Here is a 25,714-nt window from a genome sequence, read left to right on the forward strand (position 1 = left end):
CTTGGAAGAAAAGTTATGACCAACCTAGATAGCATATTCAAAAGTAGAGACATTACTTTGCCGACTAAGGTCCGTCTAGTCAAGGCTATGGTTTTTCCTGTGGTCATGTATGGATGTGAGAGTTGGACTGTGAAGAAGGCTGAGCATCGAAGAATTGGTGCTTTTGAACTGTGGTGTTGGAGAAGACCCTTGAGAGTCCCTTGGACTGCAAGGAGATCCAACCAGTCCATTCTGAAGGAGATCAACCCTGGCATTTCTTTGGAAGGAATGATGCTAAAGCTGAAACTCCAGTACTTTGGCCACCTCATGTGAAGAGTTGACTCCTTGGAAAAGACTCTGATGCTGGGAGGGATTGGGGGCAGGAGGAGAAGGGGCCGACAGAGGATGAGATGGCTGGATGGCATTACTGACTCGATGAACATGAGTCTGAGTGAACTCTGGGAGTTGGTAATGGACAGGGAGGCCCGACATGCTGCGATTCATGGGGTTGCAAGGAGTCGGACATGACTGAGCGACTGAACTGACTGACTGACTCACCCTCACTATGATTACAACCACAATTTTTAAATTTATTAAATATAATTGCAAACTTTTAAAGTATCAGGCTGCTTGAAAATCACAATAATTCTTCTGCTAAGAAAATAAAGGTTGATAAAACAAACAAAAAATGAAAAAATTAGGCAGTCACAAGTGAAATCTTGGGCTTCCCTGGTAGCTCAGCTACTAAAGAATCCACGTGCAATGCAGAAATCCCCAGTTCAATCCCTGGGTTGGGAAGATCCTGGAGAAGGGCAAGGCGACCCACTCCATTATTCTTGCCTGGAGAATCCCCACGGACAGAGGAACCTGATGGAAGACAGTCCATGTGGTTGCAAAGAGTTGGACACGACCGAGCGACTAAGCAAAACGAAAGCTAAAAAAACATGAAAGAAGAATAAAACAGAAAAGTAAATGTCAGCATTTTTATTGATAGTAAAATAAACTTTTATAACTATATTTTTCAAGTATTCCTGGTGAAATTCTTATAGATTCACCTTTAATCTATTACAACATTGGTGAAATAGTAATTTGGGGAATTAATCATTTGATGACTTGACTTCTAGCTAATTGTTTTTAGTGGATTGAACTTAGAGACAAATAATAAAAGCATAAGCAAAGGTTATGAAATTGAAATCTTAAGAAGAGCAACAGAAATAGAAATGTCAACCACAAACAAATAAATTAGAGAGATGTTAACAGCTTTGTAGTGTCTGAACTAATGTTCAAGTCAGAGCTAGAATACATGTGGATGGCTTTCTTTTCTGGTATCTTTTCACCTTTTTAGTTTTTGTTGCAGGAACCAGAAAGAAGGGTAACTACCACTAATATTCAGTTTTCTAAAAATTGCTATAAACTGCCCCCAGATAATAAGAGCTGTTTTCTCTGGATGTGGAGGAATAGATTACTTTTATCTTCTTATTTGTGCTTTCTTTGTATTCCATAGTTATTTTCAATTTGCATGTATTGTTTTTACATCAAGAAAATTCATCACAATTTATTGCTGTTAGTATAGAAAAATACTAGGAATAATACCCTGCAGCAACATATACTTACTTCATTGATTTGTAGAAATCTACATTATTGGAATTAACTTATTTGCCTGATGAGGATGTACCTTTTTGTTCATTTGCACACTTTTTGATTGCAAATACATTTTAAGTAGTAGAAGGTTATCATTTCATTATGTTTAAATATTAGTAAAATAGGATGTATTAGTAAAAATAGACTAAATATATGTGGTATAACAAATAATCCCCAATTCTGTGACTTTATGTTCCTCTTTCACATGGATACTCCATCTGTGTGTGTGTTTTCTCTCAGAGCTCCGATGGCTCTGGTCTAAGTACCCACTGATGGAGAAGAGCTGGACAAACAAGGAGGATCTTTTCAGCCAGAAAGTGAGATCACTTGTGTTTAGTTTTCATGAACTAGAAGCCCACTTCAAAACAAGAAAAACAAGAAGAGCAGCCTTTTCAGGTTTTGAAAAAAGGTAAGTAGACTACTGGTGAACAATAGTAAGGAAATCAAATACGGTTTTTTGTCCTTTCTTTTCCTGGATTATAAGTGAATTCCAAAGTTGACTGCCATCTTGGAAAAATTACTCTTCTATACTTTTCTTTGGTGTAACTCCAATCTCTTCTTAAATTAAAAATAAAAGGACAGTCCTTTGATTCCTTTGACATCTATCAAACACTGAGGATTAGAGGAGGACAAATGAGAGATAATGTATGTAATGCACTTTGACTAGCTCAGCAGGAAGTAGCCATCTGCATTCAAAGCATTTTTTTTTTAAATATGCTGATGAAAGAAGCCCTCAAAAGATAGAGCAAAGGAGAAAAGGCAAATTGTCACACTTCCTCATACCCATCACTTCCTCAAGCACCAAAAACAACAAAATTTTCTAATGTTGCCATCTCATGACAATCTATTTTCAGGAGTTGAATTCAGCACTTATGGCCAGCCTCACTATATCAATAGTATCATAGACTCCACCTCTGAAATCCTTAGGACACTGACAAAGATACCATCTGCCTCAGTAACTTTAAAAGTCATCGTGATTAGTATCAATTCTACTGTTGACTGGCTAGATTTGTACCATACAAATATATAAATACTCTCCTTGTCTTAATGAAAAATGAGTAATTGGAGAATAAAAACTAGTCCCTAATCTGAACAGGTGAGATTTAGCATATGGAGTGGAGATGTAAGTCTAACAGATTTTGATAATGTGAATAAATCTCTTTATAGAGAAAGACAAGAGAAAAACAACAAAATCAAAAACCTTCAACAGGGGAAGAGCTATATGTTTTACCCAAATGCTCGTGTAATTTTATTGTATTGTGCAATCCTTCGTATTGTATTTGAAAAATGGATTATTTCCTGTCATATCAGTAAATAAGGATGTTATAGACATATGAGTAAACAAGGATGTCATAATCATCAGCAATTGCAGCCCTCCAGTGTGATCTGGTGACCCCTAAGGAAGCTCAAAAAGGAGAATACCTGCAATCTAGCAGCCATCAGATTACAGTTACTTCCTATGGTGAGCCCTGAAGATTGATTGATTGATTGATATAGAAGGAATGATTTTAATTAACAATAACTTTATATTCAGACTACCTTCCCTTTCTGGCAAAACATATAAAACCCGGCTCTATCCTTTACCTCCTTGGAGTAGTTCTCTCAGGGTTCCTTGAGATGCTGCCTCTCAAGCTTAAGTCTAAAAACTTTCTGCTGAATAAAACAGCTCAAATTTAGGTTGTGAACCTTTTTTCGGCTGACACACTATATTGTCTTTCTTCCTATTTTCTTAAACTGAAGATATTTCATTTGACTTTGTTTAGGAAATTCCATACTTTTTCTTTCTTTTATCTTTAAAATCTGCAATTTAAGTATTTTATTGGATAAGCATTAATGTTTTTCAGTGATTCAACATCCTTCATTTATATCATCACAAGAGAAGGACAACCAACATCACAAAATCAAACATTTTGGTTGGCTTTGCGGTGGTCTGCAAATTTGGAGGCCAGATTTATGCTTCAAGACAGGCTACCTATTTTGAAGGTGATGCCACAACCTCCTCATGAATTATGTGGTCACATTGAGGAATTTTATAATAGTAACAAGAAACATGTTTTTCTGTCACTGTGACTTTCTATTTGTCTATTTTTATTTGTTTTCCATATTTTATTTATGTTTTATTATTTTTTTTTAAGCTGCGATTCTCTCAAATGACAAAGTTCTCTCTAACAAGCAGATCCTTATGTCAAACTGACTTGGGAAGGGGCTTCTCTACCCATACTATAAAATGCAGAAAAACTTTCTGGAAAAGTTTTATATAAAAATAAAATAAAAAACATGAATTATTTCAAATATTTAATAACCTTTTCCCTGGTCTTCGTCCAAGGAGAGGGGAGGGGGAGAGGGGTGAATTATTAAGAGAGAACAGAAAAATCAGATTGGCAATGTGATATCTGATCATTGCATTCTTCTGGTTATAATACTAGATGGTGATCATTGGGTAAGAGTAGCTGCATCTCTCCCCCAATGACTCTCCAGATTGTGTAGAATAATTTGCTCTGTTTAAGAGGTAAAAAAAAGTGTGTCATTCAAGAGAATCTTGGAGAATATGATTTGGGCAACAGTAATTCAGAGAAGATCCCAAAGTCCCCCTTAACTCAACTGAAGCTACCTTTGACAGGTTACATTGTATCCTGAGAAATAATTAACTGATTAAGATGAAGGTGCATTTTCTCTCATTTCCTCACATGTATTAGTTCAGTTCAGTTCAGTCACTCAGTCCTGTCTGACTCTTTGTGATTCCATGAACCGCAGCAATGCCAGGCCTCCTTGTCCATCACCAACTCCCGGAGTCTACCCAAACCCATGTGCATCGAGTTGGTGATGCCATCAAACCATCTCATCCTTTGCCATCCCCTTCTCCTCCTGCTCTCAATCTTTCCCAACATCAGGGTCTTTTCAAATGAGTCAGTTCTTCGCATCAGGTGGCCAAAGTACTTGCGTTTCAGCTTCAGCATCAGTACTTCCAATGAACACCCAGGACTATTCTCCTTTAGAATGTACTGGTTGGATCTTGCAGTCCAAGGGACCCTCAAGAGTCTTCTCCAACACCACAGTTCTAAAGCATCAATTCTTCGGTGCTCAGCTTTCTTCACAGCCCAGCTCTCACATCCATACATGACCACTGGAAAAACTGTAGCCTTGACTAGACAGGCCTTTGTTGGCAAAGTATTGTCTCTGGTTTTAACATGCTGTCTAGGATAGTCATAACTTTATTTCTAAAGTTTAAGTGTCATTTAATTTCATGGCTGCAGTCACCATCTGCAGTGATTTTGGAGCCCAGAAAAATAGGGTCAGCCACTGTTTCCACTGTTTCCTCATCTATTTGCCAGAAAGTGATGGGACTGGATGGATTGATCTTAGTTTTTTGAATGTTGACCTTTAAGCCAACCATTTCACTCTCCTTTTTCACTTTCAAGAGGCTCTTTAGTTCTTTTTCACTTTCTTCCATAAGGGTGGTGTCACCTGCTTATCTGAGGTTACTGGTTTTTCTCCCAGCAATCTTGATTCCAGCTTGTGCTTCCTCCAGACCAGCGTTTCTCAAGATGTATTCCACATACTTATAAATATATATATTTCTTTTTGCTTAGTAAGAATAATTCCTTTTTTTCAGTTCAGTTCAGTTGCTCAGTCGTGTCCAACTCTTTGTGACCCCATGAATTTCAGCACACAAGGCCTCCCTGCCCATCACCATCTCCTGGAGTTCACTCAATCTCATGTCATTGAGTTGGTGATGCCACCCAGCCATCTCATCCTCAGTCGTACCCTTCTCCTCCTGCCCCCAATCACTCCCAGCATCAGAGTCTTTTCCAATGAATCAGCTCTTCGCGTGAGGTGGCCAAAGTACCGGAGTTTCAGCTTTAGCATCATTCCTCCCAAAGAACACCCAGAACTGATCTCCTTCAGAATGGACTGGTTGGATCTCCTTGCAGTCAAGGGACTCTCAAGAGTCTTCTCCAACACCACAGTTCAAAAGCATCAATTCCTCAGTGCTCAGCTTTCTTCACAGTCCAACTCTCACATCCATACATGACGACTGGAAAAACCATAGCCTTGACTAGATGGACCTTTGTTGGCAAGGTAATATTTCTGCTTTTGAATATGCTATCTAGGTTGGTCGTAACTTTCCTTCCAATGAGTAAACATCTTTTAATTTCATGGCTGCAATCACCATCTACAGTGATTTGGGGGCCCAAAAAATTAAAGTCTGCCACTGTTTCCACTCTTTTCGCATCTATTTCCCATGAAGTGATGGGACCAGATGCCATGATCTTATTTTTTGAATGTTGAGCTTTAAGCCAACTTTTTCACTCTCCACTTTCACTTCCATCAGGAGGCTTTTGAGTTCCTCTTCACTTTCTGTCATAAGGGTGGTGTCATATGCATATCTGAGGTTTTTGATATCTCTCCCAACAATCTTGATTCTAGCTTGTGCTTCTTCCAGCACAGTATTTCTCATGATGTACTCCACATAATTGGCTATACCCTAAAACAAAATAAAATGTTTTAAAAAAGTCAGTAGAGCCCCATATTTCTTAGAGATGAAGAACTTAGTTTCGCTTTCAATTCCATTTTTGCTACTGTCACATATTTTCACAATTAAGTAGAGATTTTTTTTCAGCATTGTTACAGAACCAAATTTTGGGTCCACTTGCCCACCATGCAACAAAGCCAAGTACTGTTATTGGGCTGTGATAAAGGAAAGTAGAGCCTTTATTGGCAGGGCACCAAGCAGTATGGGGAATTCCATGGACAGAGAAGCCTGGTGATCCATCGGGTCACAAAGAATCAGACATGACTGAAGCAACTTACCACAAGGAGTATGGGGAGGGGGAGCATATTACTCAAAAGAATCAACCTCCCCATGGTTTTTAGGAAAGTGTTTTTAAAGGCAGTATTTGGGTGTGGCTGAAGGAGGAAACAGACAGAACAGGCTCCATTTTGAAAGCAGGACTCCATCTTGAGCTGCACTGTGGACTTTGAGCTATATGTCCAATATCTGTGGAGACTGGAAGGAAGAGCCCCAGTGCTCGTACCTAGATTCTCCAGACCCCTAAAAGAATACTTTAATTATTCTGTGTAAACAAATAGAATCATGCATTCTATTATGCTTATTGCGGTATTACCACAGGCCTATTGATAATTGTCCACTGTTAACTACCTAGGCATATTAATCACAACTTAATTTTGATTGTATATTTCTTTTAATTTGTTCAGACTAGTTTCAGGGAATTTGGGGAGGAGGGTGTCGGTTCAGTTCAGTCACTCAGTCGTATCTTAGTCTTTGCAACCCCATGAACTGCAGCATGTCAGGCCTCCATGTCCATCACCAACTCCTGGAGTCTACCCAAACCCATGTCCATCGAGTCAGTGATGCCATCCAGCCATCTCATTCTCTGCCATCCCCTTCTCCTCCTGCTCTCAATCTTTCCCAACATCAGGGTCTTTTCAAATGAGTCAGCTCTTCGCATCAGGTGGCCAAAGTATTGGAGTTTCAGCTTTAGCATCAGTCCCTCCAATGAACACGCAAGACTGATCTCCTTTGGACTGGTTGGATCTCCTTGCAGTCCAAGGGACTCTCAAGGGTCTTCTCCAACACTACAGTTCAAAAGCATCAATTCTTCGGCACTCAGCTTTCTTTATAGTCCAACTCTCACATCCATACATGACCACTATAAAAAGCATAGCCTTGACTGCTGCTGCTGCTGCTGCTAAGTCGCTTCAGTCCTGTCTGACTCTGTGCAACCCCATAGACGGCAGCCCACCAGGCTCTGCCATCCCTGGGACTAGAAAGACCTTTGTTGGCAAAGTAATGTCTCTGGTTTTTAATATGCTGTCTGGATAGTCATAACTTTCCTTCAAAGGTTTAAGTGTCTTTTAATTTCATGGCTGCAATCACCATCTGCAGTGATTTTGGAGCCCAGAAAAAATAAATCCACCGTTGTTTCCCCATCTATTTGCCATGAAGTGATGAGACCAGAGGCCATGATCTTAGTTTGGTCATGTACAACTAGGGTATATAAGGTTTCCAGAAAAACTGGTCAGCCTTGGCTAACAGGAGACTCTGTGCTGGGCCCACCAGTGTAATAAACTGAACTCCACTATCTGTATTGTCCTTCTAAGTGAGTTTGTTTCCCAGAACGTGTGGCTACAACATGACGGCTGCAGGATGGGTGTTGAAATAACAGGATGGTGTTTCAGGAATCTCCTTCATCAGACTTCCAGTTCCAGCCATTCTAGATTCTATGCTTTTAGACTCAGTGTCCTGCACCTGGGTGGTAGAAGGCAGGAGGTTTAATTTCTGAAGAACTCAAAGATATTCCTGAGATTGTTATGTACATCTCTTGAGAAGGAACTAGAACTTTCTTTTATCACTGAACTATTGTCATTGCTTTTCCTTTCTCTGCATTTGTTCACCTCCCTAACTTGTAACTGTTGTGCCTGCTCTTTGAAACTCAGGGAAGACCCAGGAGACTACAGCTTTTTTCTACAGGCAAGAAATGGGGTATATGGAGGGGATTTTGTTCCCAGGATGCCCCCAGAGGGTCCTTCTTGTTTTCAATCTCCCCTTTTCTTTGATACTTATCAATTTTGAGGGCAATGCTTACATTATAAGAAAGAGAATAAAAAGTTTTAGATATAGTGGTTAAGCATAAAATGGAGGAACTCAGTTTCGGGGGGACTTGGCTTAAGTACCACATATTTGGCAATCTTCCCCCAAAACAGAATATATGAAAAACATAAAACCATTGCCTTCTTCATGCATAATTGTGAAAAAGAAATTGAAATAAATACTTTCTGTGGCCTGTCACTTGCGCCTGGCACTTGATCCATAGTGAAGTGGTAAATGGATGCACCCTTTACCCACTTCTCCTTCCTCTTATAAAGGGGGGAAACTTTACCACCTCCAAATATTTCTCACTGGCATCAGGATTTTTTTAGGCTGATTATTTTTAAGAAACAAAAGATTCAGGAAGAGCTTTTACCTTTCCTTTAACTGCCTGAAAACAATTTATAAAAGAGAACAGGAAGAGAACCTTCAGTAGGGATAGCTATCTAGAACTAGCTCAGGTCTACTGGATAAACTAACAACGCCTGTTTGTTCAAAACAAATTCTGTGTCCCTTTGTCCCTGAATGGTATGGTAAACAACTGCTTACTCTTTGCTCTTCACATTTTCATGTAAATTGTCTTTCTTCCCCTTCAAAATGTTTAACTTCAACTCCCTCTCCTTAACTCAAAAAGGCACAGAAGCCTGGATTATTTGACCACGTGTGGGCTTCGTGTTCTAATAGAACCCTCATACAGGCAACATTAATTTGTTTTTCCTGTGAATCTATCTTATGTCAGTTTAATGATTAGATCATCGAGAACTGGAAAGGTAAAGGAAAACTTTTCATTCTGGATAAACATTCTTCTTTAATATTTCTTTACTTTTAGCTTTTTTTCCTCACCATGTTTTGCTTAAAGAACAAGTATGGATGGTAGTAGAATGGAGCTTAAGATAATAATGGTTAGGAGTAAAATGTTTTATAGTATGCAGGAAACCCAAGAAGTTGATAGCTTGCAAGAAACTGTGCCAGCCTATAGATATTAGGACAGAGAGTTCCCTAATTTGTGACTGTTCATGCCTGCTCTTTGAAACTCAGGGAAGTCCCAGGAGACTATTGTTCTGTCCTATGGAACTCTCAGGAAGTACAGTTAGGAATGGGAAGGATGTTGAGCACCACTCCTCCTCATTCTTGCCTCTACTCCTATCACAATACTTGGGGATTTTGAAAAAAAAAAAAACAAAAAACAAAAAACAAAAAACAAAAAACACTTTGAAAAGATGAACATTTTTGTTACTAAAAGGATATATATGTACACCTATATATGTGTATGTCTGTGTGCATGTGTGTGTATGAGTATAGTGTGTATGTATATGCTTTTAAACCACTGATTTAACCAATCTGTTCAGTTAAAAGTTGAAGAAACAAAGTCTTAAAGTTGTCTAAATAAATATGTAGGAGCCAAGACTAGAAATCTGGTTTCCTGCCTTCCAATTCTGTTTTCTTTTTTTTCCATATGACACTGCCTTTGTTACTTGGCACTGAGCCAGGAAAGACTAGGCTGGTGTGGCAAGTTGTTCTGAAACAGAGAAGGAGGAGTAAGGAACGGTATGGAAATGGGAGAGAATGAAAATCCTAATACCTCTAGTGTCCAAAGCACTCTGTAGGTGTGGCAGAGTGACTACTCAGCAGAGCCAGAGATTTGCTCTACCCAAGTGAGAGTGGTTACTGGAGAAGTGAAGTGCTGTCCCATAGGTGAGAAACACCACAGTGTTGAGGGTTTCTTCTCAGTCAGTGATGTTTTTGTCAAAGAGTAAATGTGAATAATGGGCTGAGGGGAGAAGAACTCTTGGCAAATTGATTAGTAAACATGGGAATCCCTAATTTGAGACCAGCTTCTTCTGCTTTACTACGATCCTTTCCTTCTTCCTGTATATTAATAAATGATTTTCATTTGCACCTGATTCTTCAACATTTATATAGTCTATATTTTGAACTCTTGGTTCTAATCTCTTCCCTTGATGACTAGTTTCCTGAAGGATGTGCAAATTGTTGCCCCATGTTTTCAAGGCACTTTTTTACTGTTCTAGTCACTGCATGGTTTCTTAAAATGTGTAAGGAAAGATTTACTGAATCTTTTTTACTGTCAATAAAATTAAAGGTGGACAATTTAAACAAGCAATTATATGTTCCACCTGTCAAAAGAGGAATACAGGATTCATATAGACATACTGGTTTAATGGCCTCTTTGACAAAGCCTGTTAGATGTCAGGGGAAGTGGAGTTCAGTTGTCCTCACAGCCCTGGGAAAGGAGCCACATCCCTGCTTTCACAGCAGGCTGCTCCCTGTCGGTTCTCCCTGCTCCAGTGAACGCTTCCCTTTGCAGAAGCCCTATAACATTACCATGCATAACAATCTGTCACTATTATTCATGGCTTTTCTCCAGTCTCCATACTTTTGACATTGCCATTAAAGAGATTCAGTGTGCTTAGTAGCTCTTTAAAAAATAAATAATTGAAAACTAAATTATATTAAACCGGGCCAATGCTGACCCCTTCACCTCAGTCCATTGCTATCTCCTTAAATGTATTCCTTCTTAAATCATATTGCAATTTGAAGATGCTGAAGTCTAAGTTTTTTTACTCAAATGCAGTTTCTTCTGATGCATAATTCATTTTCACTTTGTTACTGGTGCTGCACACGCAATCGCTTTTTTGGCAGCTAAATGCAGGATGAAATCAACAACTCTGTAAAGGGTGAGGAATCGGAGTGGACATCTTGGCAGAAGAAATATTAAGCATGTCACAATGTTTTGTACTCTGTCTGGTGAAATGGAGACAAAAACCTCCAACACCCCCAAGTTAAAGAGAGACGATGGCATTTTACTGCTGAAAATTATCTACCACAGATATAATGCTTATGTTAGATTGAATTATTCTACATATCATTGAAAACTGTGACTTTTTAATGTTTTTCAAGGCTCACAATTATTTGATGAGCATCATCTTGGAGTTTTGCTATCATGAAAGAGAATGCTCCCTGGATTTTCCGTCTTTATTATGTTCCCAAAGGTTTAGAATTCCCAACAAAAACGTCTAACCATGAAACAAAGATAAACTAAGTTGGAATGTCTCAGAGTGGTGAGATTGTCAATGCAGACAGAAATTTGAAAGCTTTAAAAATTTAAATCTAAAATTTTTAGCTTTAAGTTATGGAGCAAAGTGACCTCACGTCATACAAACATAGAGAAATGCCATTTTATTGGGTCTTTTTAAAAAAGCATATTGTACTGTTTCTTCAAAATAGTTATGAAACCAGGAAGGCTGCTTCTGTTCCTTTTACATTACCTTTTTTCACTAATTAAAATACACACACACACACACACACACACACACACACATACACACACATTTTAATATGTAACATTTTGAGGACTTCCTTGGTGGCTCAGGGGTAAAGAATCGGCCTGCAATGCAGAGTCACTGAAGGTGCAGGTTTGATCCCTGTGTCAGGAAGAATCCCTGGAGCAGGGCATGGCAACCCACTCTAGTATTCTTGCTGGGAAAATCTCATGGACAGAGGAGCCTAGCAGGCTACAGTCCATAGGGTCGCAGACTTGGAACACAACTGAGCAACTTCATTTTAATGCCATTTGTGCTAAATGGATACCAGAAAACATTGCAAATGCCTAATATTTTAAAACATGTTGTCATAAGATACATTTAATGAGGGAATATCAACAAAAGGAATACTTTATCATATTGCCAAGTCCCCACTCCATTCCTCTGTCTTATAACTTGTGAAATGTCTGCAGTATTTCTCCCTTTAGCTTCAACCTGCTTGACAATGTATTTTCTAGGTATTATTCACCTGATTAGGACCTGAGATGTGAGCGTTCTAAATGCATGAATATCTGTCTATTGGTTAGAATTTCAGGACAGATAACTATAAGGAAGATTATGTGTGTGTGTGTGTTTACAGTGTCAGAGTTGGAGGATATATGGTAGTCTTCATATTTCTACTAATTAAATTACCACCTTTTTCCCTTTTCCATCTGTTTGCTACACTACCCCACTGTATCACTTCGGCTCTTTCTGAACACCTTGGAATAAGACAGCTGAAGACAAATTTTCAGAAATAAGAGGGAAATAACCTGAAAGGTTAATTGGTTAGAGAGATGGTTTGATTGGGGCTGATTAAACAAAATAAATCTCTGTACTTGATGCAAGGACAATGAATGACTGAGGCAGGGCAAAGTAGGGTACATCGCCTTTTTTATTTTTCATGTATTCAGAACAACAAATTTGAGATGGAAGAGATTTATGAAGTTCAAGCATAGCTTTGGAATAAAATTTAATCAATTTTTCAACATATCACCTTGAATCTATGCAATGGACAAGTCCTATGCTAGGTACCAAAAGAAGCACAGAAAACTGAAAGACAGCCTGAAACACTAGTTGAATTTTTAAAATGGTAACATATAACTCAAATTATTGAAATAAACACTGAATATATAGTCTTAGAAATTTCAAATGAGCTCTTCAAATTGCCTACCCCATATTGTAAAAATCAGAATCCCTTTTCAGTCACATGCCTCCATTATTTTACCACATGCATGTCCTTGGAAATTTAGTAATATAAATTCATATTTTTATTCTTTGGAGATGTTTCACGAGCCAAGAAAATTTCTCCCTCTGCTTGGGTATGTCTGGGTGTGTTTTCTGGCTTATTTATTCAATAAATTAAGAAGGAAAATCTTTCTTTACCAGGTTATTCTTTTTCCTGAATTTGGTGGAGAACAGCAGAGATTTCCCAGGTAGCAGATTGGTGGTAGACTGTCTTTGGCTCTTTCAATAGCTACAAAGACACAAAAGTGTCTTTGGAATGTCATGGTCCTTCCTGGGCTTCACTGTTCTGGATAGCAGTAAATTTATGATAGTTTGTAACCAGTAATCCTTACTAAGAAATGGAGATTCTTGAAGAAATTTCAGAGAAGCAAATGCTTGGTCATATATTGTTTGCTGAACATTTCCCCATCTCCTTCTCAGGACAGTCCTGCATCCCTCTTTTCTTCCACTTTGTTGCATTTTCTCTTCTGCAAAGACTTCTCCAAAAGATCTTTCTGCCAATATGCCTAAGCCAAGTGACAGATAATACAGGTTATGCTGTTAATATCTTCCATTAAATACGAATTTGCAAAGAGAAAAAAAAACCCTTCAAGATCTAAAATAGTAACTTGAGAAGAGGGGGAACACCAAGAGTGTGAAAAGCATTTTGAAAGGTTGTCTTATCTCATGGCTTGTAAAGTGCCTTATTCAACACAGCCTATTCATGAAGTCCAGTCCAAATACAAGTCAACTCAAGATGGGTTTATTCTCTAAGGAGAAACTACAAACACATTCCACTTGATATGAAAGAAAATAACAGGCATTTGGGACTATTTAAATTCTTTGTAGAAGGCCAAGGGTATATTGACTCCGTTTGAAGCAGAAGATAAAAAGAAAAGTCACACAAAACAAAAAAGTTAGAAAGTAACTGAATTTACTAAAAAAGTAATTTTCCTAGTAAAATTACTTATTCTAAAGTCACCATTTTATCTCTTTAATTTTTAATGGCAATGATTCGTCATCTCTCCTCAGTCTTCTTGACCTATATACAGAATAAGAATCCATTATTTTTCCTTCCTTTGGTATTTAGTACAAGAATCAGTACAATTTTTTTGAATGGCCTATACCACATTTTTTTAACATTTTCAAAGAGTTGTAATAATAAATCAACAACAACAAAAAAATACAAATAATAATAAGCAAAAGATTGACCGAAAAAGACCTGATGCAGCCCACAAAGTATAATACATTTACTATCTGGGGTCTTATTTAAAAACTTCCTCAGCCCTTGCTCTAGAGGATAGTAAACTAGTAGAATAGTAGAACTAGTGGTGGTACTAGGACTATTTAGTCACAGTTAGTCTAGTAGGACTAACTCTATAAGCATGGATACAACTTCTGAAGGAAAACGTGATGACCAAAGTTGGAAGGCTGGTGAATCATGCTTTAAAAAAATGGCGACATTTACTCAAATGGTGACATTAGAAAAGGCAGTAGAAATAAATTCAGAAGAATTCTGACTGTCAAAGAGAGTCGTAGAATGGGAAGACATTTCAAGGCAAAGATTTCAGATATGTCATTAATGAGCTGTTTTTTGTGGTTCTAAAACCAACTAGGAAATACCAGAAGTCATGGGATGATGGTGTTCAAAGGTCACAGTAACCCACACCAGTATTACAAGCACAAGATGCTAGACTGAGAATATGAGTCAAATTTACTGCCAGTGCAACAAGAAATCCGTGAAACTCACAAGCAATGACTGTTAAACCAGGTAATCAAAAAAACAAACAAAAAAAGTGGCAATTTTGCATATAAGCCCAAATGTTAAACTGTGATATCAGGAAAGCAAAGATAGGTGACCAAATTCAGTCTACAGCAAACTCCCTCATAAACCTGCATAGAATTAACAAAATCAAGGCATAGCAAAAAGGAGAAAAGGGAAAACATATAAAATAAAGCCTATACCAGATAACATTGACAGCTATAATATTAAAAATTAAATTGATGTTCCATAAATACATGCTGGGCTCCTTCATTACACTGGTCTGCTCTCATTGTCAGCTGAGCAATTGCCTAGATGGTGAACTGCATGTGACTCTGAGGGGGAGGCATCTGGATAGGCTGACATGGATTATAGGGATGCTGTGGGCACCCAAGTCCTCCAAAGGGAAGGGAGACATATGAAAGGAGTAACAGCACATCATGTATATCCATTAAAAACCAAAGTATGACACAATATTGAAATGGGCATTACTCACTGAAGGAAGAGTTTACCTTTAAAAGCTGTCCCTTCATGTAACTATGATACAAGGATTGATAACCTGCCATGGCGTCTTTTCTAATTCTATCAGGCAGGATTGAAAATTAGTCTTACTTTATGAATCTCAAGGTAGTACCTTTTTGTACTCAGATATTATTACTCAGTTTAGTCATTCACCTTCATCATTTGACTTGAGGTGATTTTACTCTTTAAAAACCGGTTGCCTCTAAGAACTCTTCTATTAGACACATTAAAAACATTCTTCCTGACCCTGTCATACCTCTGTGCAAAGAGCCTTGTATGCTAATGTAACCTATTAGAGACAATGAAATGTAGAATCTAGTATTTCCTTTTACCTTGAAAATCAGTGGAGTTCCAGCATGTAAGCATGAGAGGGAATTTAGGTGCATGCACTGCACTCCCCACAGGGAGGATCTCTTTTTTTCACAGGACACAGTCTCTCATTTCCAGCCTTTGGAAATCAGTCCCCTTGTGTGACACCTTGCTCCTTCCAGTAGTTTTCATGTATAAAGTTTAAATTCCTCTGGACAAGTTATGAAGAATAATGTGTGTGCTTCAGTAAGGATAATCCTACTAGATCACTTCCTTTTATTATTGGGACAGCCATAATAGCATGCGAATGTTGTTTGTCTAAAAGTGAGACAATATGAGGTCATGACAAAAGGGTAAAAAAGGATATGGATTTTGAAGAAATGAAGAAAAATAAAGACAAAGTTCAAGGATGTCCCTTCAAGCATCTATTCTGACCTCTCCATTAACCTCTCCATAACTTTTCCTTACCTCCTGGATGTTAAGACTGGCTGATTTTATTTTCTTTTTAAAATAGTGTTCAGCAAACACCACATGCGTTTGAAGTGTGAAAAGAGAAGTATGCGACAAGCTCTCAAAAAGGTGGTGGAAATTATAGGTAGCAAAAATGTAATTATCTGACTTGGAGTTCTTCCAGCCTGGATCCACCTGATCAGAGACATTAGAGCAAATGCATTACACTTTTAAAAAGTCTCCTGCTGGGCTCACTGAATGAGAGTTATATCATATTGCCTATGGTTCTGGTAAATAAAAAGCATCATTAACAATAACACAATGTGAAGAGCCTGCTGAAATGATATACTGTATTTAGCCATGATGGTGCATCAAAATCACAAGCCTGGCTTTGGAAATGGGCAGACGCACTGGAGGGGCAAACAGTGATGATTAAAAAATGCAGTTAGAGCAGGAGTGAACTCTTTCCAGCTTTTTCTCATAGAAATTTTCCTCTTCAAAAGCAATCATACCAGGAAACTTATTCCACTTCAGAATAGGAGAGCCGATTGTACTGAACATGAGAAAAAACAAGTTCTTTCTATTCTGGCATGATGGCACAATCACAAAACCAATGGCCAATGCATGTGGGTCACTGACTAGGTACAGAGCCAGCAGAGGTAGGAGTGAAAAGAGGGCCAGCTTGTGATTGGAGAGTAATGTCAGTGTCATTCTCATTCCTAGCAGATTCATTTCAATAAAATTCAACAAATATTTTGAAGTATCTTTCATATGCAGGTATTTCCCTTGACATTATGAGTTATGAAAGAAGTATGACATACTCCCTGTTTTCAAAATGATTAGAGTTTACTTGGAGGATGGCAAATGAAAATTGTAACATGGGAAACAGGTTAATTAAAAAGTATTCAATTATCAAAATAAAATAGACACGTGAAAAGGTGTTGTGGGAATCCAGTGTTACAACCAACGGATGATATTGATAACAATATCAAGGAGGAAGTTTTATTTAACATGGACCTTGAATTTGATTAAACATAGAGCTGACAGCAGGTGGTAGGCACAAAGATGACCTTCCCAGTGTCTGTGGCCACTGTCCCTTCTGATTGGGAAATGTTGTAACTGCATAGACAGCTTAGATGAACAAATACAGAAAAGGAAATGAGGGCAGTATATATGCTACGCATAATATATCTAATATGTTATGTACAGAGGCAGAATCAGATGCTGTATATAAAGATCTATAATTATTGATCAGTCACATTTATGTAATTGTGATATCTATTGTACAATTATAATATCCCTCAAACTAGCTAACATACAAGTGCCCACTATGTGCATTTTTGTCATCTCTAATTTTCACAAGTATCTATTATTTTCATTTCCAGATGAGGAAACAGTATCAGTGAGAATGTAGAGAGCTCAAGGTGGGAAGGGAGTGAAGCAGGACTCACTCTGACTTCTGCTGGACTCAAAAACCTTTTCCTACTACCATATAGGACCTATAACGTACAGAAAGCAGTTTGAGCAAACATATCATTATGCTCAGTTCACAAGTAGTGTGTTTGCCTGCCACTTGGTTAAAGTTCTGTACTGTAGAAAGCAAAGGATGAAGAATAGTACCTGTATATGTCATTTGAGAGAGTTAGGAAGAACTTGTCACTAGAGTTTTATTTGCTATTACCATCATCTTTTATAGCAATCATACACCCCTCAGGTATTCATCAAGTCTGCTTTTCAAAACAAATTTTTTTCTAGAAGTTAATGTGTACCAAAGTTATGTATACCTTAATAGAAATGGGTTTGGCAAATCTTCTTCCATGATTAAAATGACTTCAGATACCATAAAAGCACTGAAGTTTCTGTCTGCATATGCCTTCTTGAATGAAAAACTGAGGAGTGTAACAGAAAGAAAGAGGGTTGAAAACTGACATTTTCTTCTTCAAAGTGGACCTGTAACTCTCTGTGGTGGCAGTTGATCTACTTGTCTGATACTTCCATATAATTTCTAAGTGTAGAAATCCTAGTCAATTCCAAGTACCCTGAGATATCTACAAACAAATCAGAGAATTCTCTGCATCTTTAATCATGGCTTTAATAAAATGTGTCCTCCAGTGGCTTTACTCCCTCCTTTCAATCTTCTAAGCCATGTCTTCTTTTATAGGTCCATTTAAACTACCTATTTATTTCAGAAGTGAAAAATCCAGCAAGAATTTTGGCACATCTGATTACCCTTTCTTAATCATAGTATCCCAGGCTTATCCGTTACAAATTTTCATTGACTTCACTTGTCAATTAACAAATGCTTCATAATGATCATAATGGAAACAGGTCTAAACACAAATGGCATATTGTCAGTATTTAGATTTTTATACATAAATGATTGCAAATCATCACTTGTTGTTATTGTTCTTTGGTAGTGTCTGACTCTTTGCAGTCCCATGGACTGTAGCACGCCGGGCTTCCCTGTCCTTCACCATCTCTTGGAGTTTGCTCAAACTCATGTCCATAGAGTTAGTAAAGCCATCCAACCATCTCATTCTTTGTCATCCCTTTCTCCTGTCTTCAATCTTTCCCAGCATCAGCTCTTTTCTAATGAGTTGACTCTTCACATCAGGTGAAGCTGCAAAATACTGGAGCTTCATCTTCATCATTAGTCCTTCCAATGAATATTCAGAATTCATTTTCTTTAGGATTGACTCATTTGATCTCCTTGCTGTCCAAGGGACTCTCAAGAGTCTTCTTCAACACCATAGTTCAAAAAGATCAATTATTTGGCATTCAGCCTTCTTTATGGTCCAACTGTCACATTCATACTTGACAACTGGAAAAACCGTAGTTTTGACTAGATGGACCTTTGTTGGCAAAGTAATGTTTCTGCTTTTTAATATGCTGTCTAGGTTGGTCATAGCTCTTTTCTTTTTTTTTTTTCCCAAGGAGTAAGCATCTTTTAATTTCATGGCTGCAGTCACCATCTGCAGTGATTTTAGAGCCCAAGAAAATAAAGTTTGTCACTATTTCCATTGTTTCCCTATGTATTTGCCATGAAGTGATGGGACCAGATGACATGATCTTAGATAGGATAACTTGTATTTCTAAGTATTTGTGTGTATGATGACTCTGTGTGGGCATGTGTGTGTTTGCATATATATATATGTGTGTTTGCATATATATATATATATATATATATGTATGTATTTTTTGTTCCTGTCTCTAGGTACTTGTAATTCAGTGTAAATAAATAAATATACTTAGAAAGACTATATAGAGGGCATCAACTGTGGGGGAATTTTAGAACTTTCTCATTAACCATAGCTAATATTACAAAAACTCCAGTATTTCTTGGGTTTCCCTGGTGGCTCAGATGGTAAAGAATCTGCCTGCAATGTGGGAGACCTGGATTGGATCCCTGGGTTGGGAAGGTCCCTTGTAGGAGAGCATGACAACCTACTCCAGTATTCTTACCTGGAGAATTCCCAGGGCTACAGTCCATAGGGTTGGAACAGTTGAATATGACTAAATGACTAAGCACAGCATAACATTACAAAAAAAAATTTTTTTAATATGAAATTTTGATGAAACTGATAAGAGAATGAAGTATCTCTTCCTCAGATTTGGGAAAAGAATGGGAAACCAGAGAGAGCAGTGAATAGTAAAGCAGTACAGTTACTCAGGGAGTATCAGCCATGCCCAAGAACTTGTTTTCTTCAAGTCATTGTGTTCCCTGATATATGCTTATTAAATTAACAAGGTCTATTTGGAAAAGGTGTTAAAAGAAAAAAAAAGAGAGAGAGAGAGAGAGAAAGCATAATTAAAGACAGGACAGTAATCCAGAAATGGTATCTCCAAGGAAGAGAGATGAGATAGCCATGCAAGACATTAGGGGGGTGTTCCTGACGAAGGGAACATCTGTAAAGATCCTCTAGTTGAAGAGAAACTGGCTCCTTGGAGGATCTGAAAGAAGACCAGTGTAAATAGCACTTCCAGAGAGAAAGTGAGTTGAGTAGAGGCTACTTGTGCAGGCATAAGTCAGTTCACCCAGCGTAGAGTCCTAACAATTTTACTAAGAATTTATATCTGTAATGTAGTTATAGATGGCTTTTCAGCAGAAAGGTGACAGAATTGTTTTTCATTTTAAAATCCTAACTGTTAATTTCATTCACTCATGTGGGTTTTACATTTAACATGTTAGATATTAAACTTAAAAATTAATTTATTAAAAATATGAATACGTAGGGTGCAGCATGCTTGGGGCTGTTGCATGGGGATGACCCAGAGAGATGTTGTGGGGAGGGTGGTGGGAGGGGGGTTCATGTTGGGGAACGCATGTAAGAATTAAAGATTTTAAAATTTAAAAAATTAAAAAATAAAAAATAAAAAAATAAAGAAAAAAAATAAAAATAAAAAAATACATAAATGTAAAAAATCAATTAAATCCTAACATTAGCTGCTACTGCGAAGTCACTTCAGTCGTGTCCGACTGTGTGCAACCCCATAGACAGAAGCCCACCAGACTCCCCCATCCCTGGGATTCTCCAGGCAAGAACACTGGAGTGGATTGCCATTTCCTTCTCCAGTGCATGAAAGTGAAAAGTGAAAGGGAAGTTGTCGCTCAGTCGTGTCCAACTCTTAGCGACCCCATGGACTACAGCCTACCAGGCTCCTCTATCCATGGGATTTTTCAGGCAAGAGTACTGGAGTGGGGTGCCATTGCCTTCTCCACTAATGTTAGCAGCATATTTTAATGCAGAATGACTACTTTTTTTTTTTTTTTTTAAAGCCAATTCCAGTGAGAAGAGTATCATTGTTTTACACTTTGTAGTTCTGTTTAGTGATTGAACAGAAGATGGCTGGGTTCTCATATGTGTTTTATCTCCAATTTGTTGCCATATCAGAAATCAAATAGCCTCTGGAAAATTCCACTGTATACTTGTGAAAGAATGAGAGTGAAGGAGAAAGATGGAATCTTAATTTTATTATGAGAACTATCTTGATCTTGCTGACCACCTGAGAAGCTCTCAGAGAACTTCTTTGCTGAGAACTTCTAATCTAAATGAAGCACCACAGGTTTGGTTGGAATGTAAATACGATGTGTGTTCTTCGAAATGTATCTTCTACTTGTCAGAATTTCCCTTCAAGACAGGCAGAACCCAAGGCTATTGTACCTTGAGGGAATAAGGGACTTAAAACAGGACTTATCCTCAGGCTACAGAACAGAGTTGAAGCTAATTGGAGTTACACTGTCCAGGGGTAAAGCACAAATGAGCAGTCAGGTGACGTGCCAACAGAGGCCTCTGTCTGCACAAGAAATCAGGTTGCAAACAACAAATAAGATACCAGGGGTTGGGTTTCAGACAGGTAGATTGGAGTCTGGCCATCCTCTTGATAATTTTCTAAAAGGAGGGTTAGAGAAACTTCCTGAGCTGCAGGACCTTTTGTAAATATTGACAAGTATGATTGGCAGGAAAAGATATTTTAATTGTATGTCAAAGTACACATCCTTTAAAAATCAGTCAGAAAAATATCAATAGTCCAGAAGAAAAAAGACAAAAGTAAGCATACTAATGTAAGTATGAACAAAAAAAAAATGACTTGCAATTTGTTAGTAAATAAAATGTCCATCGATTTCCATGTTTCACTCATTGTATTGATCACTCTCAAATACCAGAAAATAAGTGAGGTACGCATTTTAAGAATGTCTTTATAGTTTAGTCGGTAAAGAATCTGCCTCCAGTATAGGAGATCCAGGTTCAATTCCAGGATCGGGAAGATCCCCTGGAGAAGGAAATGGCAAACCACTTACCCATTCTTGCCTGGACAATCCCAAGAACAGAGGAGCCTGGCAGGCTACAACACAAGGAGTCACAAGAGTCAGATACAACTTAGTGACTAAACCACGACCACGAAGCATTTCAGTACACAAGTGATAGAAGTTCCAAACCTGGCTTTTCTGGAAAGTAACTTGGCTGAATTTCATCCATGAACTTCAGGAAAACTCTATCTGAAAGAAAGTTACCTGAAAAAGCCATAAAATATTCATCTTGTAAGTAAAAAAATCCATGATTTATTACTGAGAGTTCAGTTCAGTTCAATTGCTCAATTGTATCTGACTCTTTGAGACCCCATGGACTGCAGCACACCAGGCTTACCTGCCCATCACCAACTCTCAGAGCATACTCAAACTCATCTCGATCAAGTCAGAGATGCCATCCAACCATCTCATCCTTTGTGGTCCCCTTCTCTTCCTGCCTTCAATCTTTCCCAGCATCAGGGTTTTTTCCAATGAGTCAGTTCTTCCCATCAGGTGGCCAAAGTATTGGTATTTCAGCTTCAGCATTAGTCCTTCTTAAGAATATTCAAGACTGATTTCCTTTAGGATTAACTGGTTTGATCTCCTTGCAGTCCAAGGGACTCTCAAGAGTCTTCTACAATACTACAGTTCGAAAGGAACAGTTATTTGGTGCTCAGTTTTCTTTATAGTCCAACTGTCACAACCAAACATGACTACTGGAAAAACCATAGCTTTGACTAGACGGACTTTTGCTGGCAAAGTAATGTCTCTGCTTTTTAATATGCTGTCTCAGTTTGTCGCAGCTTTTATTCCAAGGAGCAAGTCTTTTAATTTCATAGCTGCAGTCACAATCTGCAGTGATTTTGGAGTCCAAGAAAATAAAGTCTCTCACTGTTTCCATTGTTTCCCCATCTATTTGCGATGAAGTGGTAGGACCAGATCACATTATCTTCATTTTTGAATGTTTAGTGTTAAGCCAGCTTTTTCACTCTCCTCTTTCACTTTCATCAAGAGGCTCTTTAGTTTCTCTTCACTAAGAGTGGTGTCATCTGCATATCTGAGGTTATTGATATTTCTCCCTGCAATCTTGATTCCAGTTTGTCCTTCATCCAGCCTGGCATTCTGCATGATGTACTCTGCATATAAATTAAATAGTCAGAGTGACAATACACAGCCTTGAGGGACGCCTTTCCCAGTTTGGAACCAGTCCATTGTTCCATGTCTGGTTCTAACTGACATTTCTTGACCTGAATACAGGTTCCTCAGGAGGCAAATAAGGTGGTCCAGAATTCCAATTTCTTGAAGAATTTTCTACAGTTTTTTGTGATCCACACAAAGACTTTGGCACAGTCGAAAATGCAGGAGATGTTTTTCTGAAACTCTCTTGCTTTTTCTATGATTCAACAGATGTTGGCAATTTGATATCTGATTCCTCTGCCTTTTCTTTGTAAGGAACACATAAATAGACAAATAAATAGACAAATATAATGAAAGGAAAGTTCTATCTTATAGCACAAAAAGTGCTAATAAATGTAGAAAGCATGGTGGGATTAGAAAAATCACCACTTTGTAATCATCATAGACAATTATTTCGGCATGAATTATCAACAGAGGCAAACATTTGATGAGGAACTGGATATTTAGATAGACTCAAACCATCTCCTCACTAAAGCATTTTTTCAAAAAGAAAAATAAAATTTAAATCAACATGGAAGACACACTTTAGCCAAATGATCCAAGTTAATATGACTAATAATGGGAAATCAATATTCTGTAGTATCTAGTACTTTGTTGTATCCTTGACAAGCTAGTAACCCAAATCTAATTGTGAGGAGATTCAAGTAAGGAACAGTCCAATGCTGTTTGTATTTTTTAAACTATTTGATGAAACACAAAAAAAGAGATGCAAAGCAGTTTCGGATTAAAAGGCCTAGTGAGTCCTATCATGGTACTAAATTCAAGGTATAATATGATTTAGAGCCTGGAAATAAGGTCAGTGTAAAGAACATTATTGAGATTATTGGTGAAATTTGAATATGGGCTATTGATTAGATAATATTCTTATGAATATTAAAATTCCTTGACTTACTGCACTATAGTTGTGCTTAGTGACTAAGTCATGTCGGACTCTTTGTGACCCTGTAGACTGTAGCTCATCATTCTTCTCCAACCATGGGATTTTCCAGGCAAGAATACTAGAGTGGGTTTCCATTTCCTTCTCCAGGGGATCTTCCCAACCCAAGAAATGATCCCTCATCTTCTGTGTTTCCTACATGGGAAGATGGATTCTTTAACATTGAGCTACCAGGAAGCACTGTAGTTCCCTGTTTATAGAAAGGTGCTGTGGAGAATTTCAACTTAAATGACATACTGTATGTAACTTTCTCTGAATTGTTGTAGAAAAAGTAAATATCGTGTTGGCCACAAAGTTTGTTTGGGTTCATAACTTCCTACAGAAAAATCCAAGCAAACTTTTTGGTCAAGCTAAGATATACACAGGCTTCCCAGGTGATGCTAGTGGTAAAGAACCCACCTGTCAATGCTGGAGACCTGGATTCCATCCCTGGGTCAGGAAGATTCTTTTAGAGAAGGAAATGGCAAATCACTCCAATATTCTTCCCTGAGAAATCCTGTGGACAGAGGAGTCTGGCAGGCTACAGTGTGGGGTCACAAAGAGTCAGACATGACTTAGTAGCTAAACAGCAGCATGAAAACTGACAACCCTGTAACCTGGTGACTCTCGCCTTTTGAGATGTCCCAGACCCTCTCTATAGAGTGTGTATCTTCTTTCACTTTCCTATGGTCCCCTCTTGAATCCTTTCCTGCATGAAGTCAGCCAAGAACCCACATTTGACAGCTGTCCCAGGGACTCAGATGTGACCTTGGATGTGATCATGATCTCCAGCTCCATTTTTTTTCTTGCAACAATTGGATTTTTGAAAATCATAAGATTATCAGTAGCTTTATTTTCATGCATTTTACTGCACTTTTCTTTTTTTACCATGAGGATGAATTTGTTGTTGTTTTATAAACAACAACAAAAAATCAGCAAATGTTATATTTAAAGCTACTTAATGAAGTATTAGGCTTCCCTGGTGACTCAACAGTAAAGAATCCACTTGCCAATGCAGGAGATGCAGATTCAATTCCTGGGTCAGGAAAAGCCCCTAGAGAAGGAGATGGCAACCTCCTCCAGTATTCTTGTTTGGGAAATTCCATGGACAGTGGAGCATGTCAGGCTACAGTCGATGGTGTCCTGAAAATAGTTGAACATGAATTAGTAACTAAACAACAAATGAACTATCAGATATCTCTGAGAAGTCCAGAGAGGAAAACTTAAGGCTGCATAAGACACAGTTGCATATACATAAAAGGAAATGGGTTCAGTTACAGAAATTCAACTGCTAATTTAAATATATTAAGTACCACTAATAAATTCTAAAAATGTTTATCTCAAAGGTTAATGACTTAGGCTTAGGGAAATCTGAGTGACTTGTCATGAGATAAAGTGGGATAGAATGGATAAAATCAAACAAGATGAAATGGACTTATAAAAATGTCACAAAAATGTGCCCTGTAAATTGAGAATACTCACTTTTGGAGGGTGTGGTGAGAGCTGCTTTAGAGAATACCATTCAGCACCTTACATCATTTTTTTTTTTTATCCATGTCTGTTCTGTTAACAAAACCAGCAATATAATTTTGAAAATCCCATTTGAATCCTCATATCTCAAAGCTCAAGGCCTTATACTCCCTGCAGTGAATTCATTGGTATTTGTTTACTCTGTTTTTAAATAACAATGCTAATAATAATCCTCCTCTGGATTTCCACAGCCTCCAGTCCCCACCAAGGACAAATCTAGGGATTATTATGAAGAACGTGTAAACAAGAGTAGAGCTTGATACTTAAATTTCCCCAAGGGAGACCTTCTCACCAAATTCTGGAAGTTAGAATGTGAAGGTTAGTTGTTTAAAGCCTAAGTCATTTGAGTCAAGCCTGTCAGGCCTTAACTTCATAACCCCTCGCAATTGCAGGCAATACCCTGGTTCTTAAACTTTTAACAAATATCTTTAAAGAAGCACTGTGACTTTCATATAGCCTGACT

The sequence above is a fragment of the Capra hircus genome, chromosome 24, assembly GCF_001704415.2.
Source record: "Capra hircus breed San Clemente chromosome 24, ASM170441v1, whole genome shotgun sequence".
Classification (NCBI taxonomy): domain Eukaryota; kingdom Metazoa; phylum Chordata; class Mammalia; order Artiodactyla; family Bovidae; genus Capra; species Capra hircus.